Here is a 6,000-nt window from a genome sequence, read left to right as displayed (position 1 = left end):
TGTCATCTCAAGAATACTCCCAACAATTGGCAAAGTATATTGTTAGTCCATTTCCCATAGGGTCAGCCTTGGGGAGAGTTCGTGGTTACTAGACTTCATGGAGGCTCACATCCACACCTGACTCCAGAGAGCTGCACTGCTATAGACAACTACACTTTCTAGAATTTTCTCTCTGCTATTTAACAAAATAATCTATTAAAATGATTATTTTGTCTTCTGCTTTTTAGGAGACATTTTCCTAGAAGGTTTCATGAAAACTTAACTTTTTGAGATTATCTTTGGATATCAACCCTATGGGATGACAGTGATACAGTGATCCTTTGATAAAAGTTTAAAGAAGTCCATTTGTAATTAAGTCCACCATTGCAGTCCTCTTTCCTCTGCTTCTATAATAATCCTTTCCCTTGGTAGTCTATAAATCTCAGCTTAATGAATTTTTTCTTAAAGGAGAATGTGTGGTCTGGGGACATTTTTACTTTTGAATAGATAATACAGTCAATTGCTTAAAATTCCAAATAAGCAGAGTGTACTGGAAAAATTCATCTCCCTTCTTCTGATTCCTGGCCACCAGATTGCCCAAAGAAAACCACCACTATAAGTAAATATTGTCTTCCTCTCTTTGTTTTAGTAACACAAATGTTTGATTACTGTCTACAAAGTGCTCTCTACTTTTCTTTCAGTGCTTGGAGATAAGATACCTCATTCTTTTTTAACAGCGGCATATAGTTGTAATTCTAAAATATATGATAAGGTCTTTGATCTAGGTTGTGACAATACACATGGAGCAAGTCCAATTTTTTGCTTTTGCTAAAAATTCTACTTTTTGAGTAGAATTGTGAACTTTCTTATAGGTCTATCAACTTAATATAGGATCATGCCTGTAAGGGGGAAATGTTGAGTTAAGGGCAGATGGTATTTGTAAAATTGTCATTGTCAAATTCTTCAGGCATTACAAAAGGAGAATATAATAAACTTCCACATACCAGTCAACCCACTTCAATGGTTGCTATTAATCCATGACTTAGTTCACATAGAATTTGTCCTTTCCCACACCACAAATTGTTTTGAAACCACCCCAGAAATTATATTAATTCATTGGTAGATATTTTGGAGCTATTCAGAAAAATCAGTGTTTTGGAAGTGTGTGTCTGCCTGTGTGGGAAGGGAAGGAAGATTTCATTACCAACGCTAAATAAATTAATGACGCATGAAGGTTGTAAAGTCATGCTTGTGTCATATGCCCCAGACCTAATCTTATCTTTTAATAGTTTGTACTTTGACTCGGGTAGGGCGCTTATCTTGCACAAAGCTGACCCGGGTTCGATTCCTCTGCCCCTCTCAGAGAGCCCAACAAGCTACCAAGAGTATCTTGCCCGCACAGCCGAGCCTGGCAAGCTACCCGAGGCATATTCGATATGCCAAAAACAGTAACAAGTCTCACAATGGAGATGTTACTGGTGCCCGCTCGAGCAAATCGATGAGCAACAAATGGGATGACAGTGACAGTGACTTTAACTGGGACTCAATTTACATTCATTCATTGCTCTTGGATTTAGTTTTCTGGGTTTGTTTGTTTGTTTGTTTTTTATCTCTTGGTTTGCACCTTTATTTATTTATGCATTTACTATCCTAAGTAGTCAAATTTGGGGCTAGAGAGAAAGCTAGTAGGGGGGGACGGGGGGGGGGATGGGGTATGGCATTTGTCTTGCCTGATGTCAACCCTGTTCTATCCCCAGCATTCCTCCCCTGAGCCTTTGGGGTAGGGAGGGGGGAAGGGGCTAGAGCCCTGGAGGCCCAGAGGGGAGAAAGCACTGCAGGGGAGCCAGTAATCCCCAGCATGAGTACTGCAGACTCAGAGCAACCCTATCTGCCTCCTCTGGGCCCCACCTGGCTCCAGGGCCTGGGGCTGTTAAACCCAAAATATTACTGGGTGTCTCGTAGTAAGGAAGAGGGACCACTGTTGTGATGCAAAAGCAACGGATTTTATTGCTAGCTGGAGCTAGGGTCCAAGTCCACACTGACAGAGACACAGCAGCTTCCAAGACAAAGACCCTGTCTCTAGTTTTAGAGGGCATGATGCAGCATGTGGTGACATAAGCTACACTCATTCTTTGTGTTAACATGGCACATGGTGATTGATTGAGCCCATTTACTGAGCCCAAGGACTTTTCAGGTGGGGTCACGTTGACTGGTTAGGAATTGTTTGATTTCTTGGAAACGAAAACTGTTTCAGTTCCAAGAACTGAAACCAAGGCCTCGCTGAGTTTTCTTATTTTTGCATTGAATTTTGCGTTGAATGGCATTGCCAATTGCTTATGGTGTGGCTCATTTCTTCAGGGCCTCCTAAAAGACCCTGGGAGCATGGTCCTCACCCCTGTCCCCGATAAAAAATAAAAAAATAACTGGGCAGGTCTATTTCCAGAACTGGATCTTTCTGATCATATGCCCACAGTTCATTTCATGTTACTTGATCCTTCAGGTCTAATGGGGAAACACAAAACTTAATTGCATGATTTCTTTGAAATTAATATACACCGCATATTCAGCATCTGTGGGATACAGGTGAACCTAGCAAAAGTTGCTAGGTTCGTTTTATTAGATTTATTTATACATAGACCTAAATAACTCCAAAAACAAAAATGGAATTATAGGGGGGCTGGAGAAATAGTAACAGCAGGTAAGGAATGTATCTTGCAGGTGGTCTACTTGGCTTCCATCTCTGGCACCCCATGAGGTCCCCCAAAATCCCAAAATCCCCTATCAGAAATGATCCGTGCCAGGAGTAAGCCCTGAGCACAACCAGGTATGACTCCCCTACCCCCCAAAAAACAATTAAAATAAATAAATTAGACAACTCAGTTCCAAAAAACCAAAAAGGAAGGGAAAAAAAGATAGCAGAAAAAAGACAAAGTAGAAACTAATGTTTCATGATATTCTCAATCTGTGTCCAGCCTGAGCACTTGCTTGCACTGGGTGCCAACAGGTGTTGGATCCCCGGCACCCATATGGTCCCCTGAGCTCTACCAGGAGTAACTCCTGAGTGCAGGGTCTGGAATAACCCCTGAGCATTACCCAGTGTGACTCCAAAAGCCAAAGAGATAAATAAATGAATCTGTGTTCTCAAAAGCTTTAGACTAATACTTTGAGAATGACTAAGAAAGCATTCTGTGGTTTCTAGCTACCCCCAACAAATAGAGGCAACTATTAGAGGTGAAAGGCTTCTAGAGAGACGCACCTGGCTCTGACTGTCACGGCCCAGGCCTCTCTACACAGTGGCGGGGACTCAGGTTTTTTTTTTTTGGTTTTTTTTTTTGTTGTTGTTTGTTTAATTTTATTGAATCACCGTGAGATAGTTACAGGCTTTCATGTTTGGGTTACAATCACACAATGATCAAACATCCATCCCTCCACCAGTGCACATTCCCCACCACCAATATCCCGGGTGTACTCCCCCTTTCCCACCCTCCCCCAGCCTCCATGGCAGACAATATTCCCCATACTCTCTCTCTACTTTTGGACATTATAACTTGCAACACAGACACTGAGAGGTCATCATGTTTGGACCGTTATCTACTTTTTGCATGCATCTCCCATCCCAACTGGTTCCTCCAGCCATCATTTTCTTAGTGATCCCTTCTCTATTCCATCTGCCTTCTCCCCTCCGCTCATGAAGCAGTCTTCCAGCTATGGGGCAATCCCCCTGGCCCTTGTCGGGGACTCAGGTTTGAACCCACTTTTGTTCCTGGGGAGGAAACCCGGGAGCTCTGTCCAGCCGTGGCCAGGTTCATTGACCTGCAGGCCTGCAGGGCTAACACCAAGCTGCTTCCAATCCTCTAAGGCACTCGCAGGTTTTGCCACCTGCCCGCTTCCAGTTCCCATCTCTGCGGGCCTGTGGTCCAGGTGTCGGTGGGAGGCTGAAGCGAAGCCATGACAGACGCCATTTTAAGATGAAACTCAGCAGGCCTAGGTTTTGGTGTCCCCTGTCAGAAAGTTCTGACTTCTCAGAAAACATGTCATCCTGGGCAGACAAACCACCCTGTGGCAACAGCCCATCAGAACAGGGGGCATGGGCAGTGGTGCCCAGCCAAGCAGAGAGGGCCCAGGGAGTGGAGTCACAGGACAAGATTGAGACTAAGAATTAATTGGAAACATAGTGTTGGTCCCTGGTCTTAGGGGACAGGACTGGGTCCAGAATTGGAAACATATTGCCAGGTTCCTAGAAAACATGCTGTTATGTAACCAAACCCTATACAAACTACTCTGAATTCAGACTTGGGGGTCTTTGTCAAGGCTCCCCTGTGTTGGATGAGACTCCGACCCTAGATTGAGCTAACCAAAAAGGGGGCTGGCATTTGCATCCTCGTGTCTGGTCTGGTCAATGCGTGAGCGAAACCCCCTTCTGGGACGTATCAGGGGGAGCAAAGCTTCCAGCGCTGGACGCCTGTAAGAGCTTTATGCGGGGGGCCTGGGGTGGGTGAGGGGTGCAGCTTTAAGTGTGGGTGGAGCACGCTCCCTCTTCTGTGTTCCTCGGGCCCATCGGGATAGCAGAACAGCGCTGTTCACTCATTCTTGCGTATTTCGGGTGCGGGGAGCCCCTCCTCTCTCTCCCAAGAAGCCCCCACACTGGCGCTAGCTGGCTGGTACCCTCTGATCCCGGCTTAGAGAGGGCGTCGGCGAGTCCCCCGTGCGTTCCCCAGGCTGCGGACCTCGCCAGCTCCTCGAAGCCAGCTCGGGGGCGGGCTTGGCGGCCCGTAAGCCCACTCCCCGTTCCCGCACGCCCTGAACCCAACGCCCCGCGACCTCCACTCAAAAAAATAAATAAACAAACTTCAGCCCTAACCCGGAAGAAGTCGGAAGGCCGCGAGGAGTCGGGGTTCCGAAGCTACCACCCCGCACCTTCGCTCGGATCCCGCGCCGCCGGCGCCTGGGAGAAGCGCGTTGCCTTATAAGGGCAAGTGACTCGGCGGGGGCGCTGCGGGGCGGGGTCTGGGGGCCAGCTCAGCAGCCCTCGCCGGCGTGCGGCAGTCGCCGGGCCAGCTCCGCGAGAGCTGTGCGTGCACACCAGCGAGAGCACCCCACCGCGCCCCGAGAGGCGGTGAGCGCGCCCCCATCCGCGCCCCGAGAGGCGGTGAGCGCGCCCCCATCCGCGCCCCGAGAGGCGGTGAGCGCGCCCCCATCCGCGTTCCAGAGACTGTGACCGCGCCTCCATCCGCGCCCCGAGACACGGTGAGCGCGCCCCCCATCCGTGCCCCGAGAACCGGAGAACGCGCCCCCATCCGGTCTCCGAGAGACGGTGAGCGCGCCCCCACCCGCGCCCCGAGAGACGGTGAGCGCGCCCCCCATCCGTGCCCCGAGAACCGGAGAACGCGCCCCCATCCGGTCTCCGAGAGACGGTGAGCGCGCCCCCATCCGCGCCCCGAGAGACTGAGACGGTGAGCGGGCTCCGATCCACTGCCCGAGAGACGGTGAGCGAGCGCGCCTCATCCCTACCCGGAGAGACGGTGAGCGCTTCCCCGTCTGCGGCTGGAGAGACCCCGAGCGCACCGTCATCCTGGCTCCGAGAGACGGTGAGCGCGCGGCGAGACTGGCCTCTCCTCTGCGGAGCCCGGGAGAAGGGAGAAGGAAGCCCAGGTGCCTGGGGGCACCCAGTACCCCACTACAGAGGGGGATCGCGCTGCGTCGGGACTTGGCGGGGAGGGAGGGAGCGCAGCGCCAACTCCAAGCGGGAACTGAGCTCCTTGCGGGCCAGGGTGCCGTCGCCTCCGCGGCCCCGCTGCGCCCCCTCGCCCGCCTCCACCCCACCCCCTCACCCCGCTTCCCCGATCCTATCGCGCACACACACCCGCGTCTGCGAGCCCTTCGCGCGCGCCACAACCTCCGAGGCTCCGCGCCCCCCGCTGCCCTGCTCCCTACCCAAGCCGGGAGCGGGCTCGTCCCCAGGGATTGGAGCTGGCGGTGCTTCGGGGTCCCCCTGTGGCCAGGCCAACAGGCCAACAGGCC

The 6,000-nt window shown here is 51.1% G+C and overlaps 1 protein-coding gene across 3 annotated transcripts in view; it reads left to right on the top strand.

The window, feature by feature from the left end:
* The first annotated feature begins 4,996 nt into the window (after positions 1–4,996).
* Positions 4,997–6,000, top strand: part of FHL2 (four and a half LIM domains 2) — a 28,756-nt gene continuing 27,752 nt past the window's right edge. The window contains exon 1 of one of the 3 annotated variants that reach the window (XM_055122348.1): positions 4,997–5,226. The gene's annotated coding sequence lies outside the window, so the exon portion shown is untranslated. Of the gene's footprint in view, positions 5,227–5,365; positions 5,632–6,000 lie in introns of those variants that run through there. The other 2 variants (XM_055122349.1, XM_055122347.1) reach the window with 2 other exon arrangements.

The sequence above is a fragment of the Sorex araneus genome, chromosome X, assembly GCF_027595985.1.
Source record: "Sorex araneus isolate mSorAra2 chromosome X, mSorAra2.pri, whole genome shotgun sequence".
NCBI lineage: Eukaryota > Metazoa > Chordata > Mammalia > Eulipotyphla > Soricidae > Sorex > Sorex araneus.
Note: the sequence above shows the minus strand (reverse complement) of the source record. Positions and strands in the feature narration are given on the sequence as shown.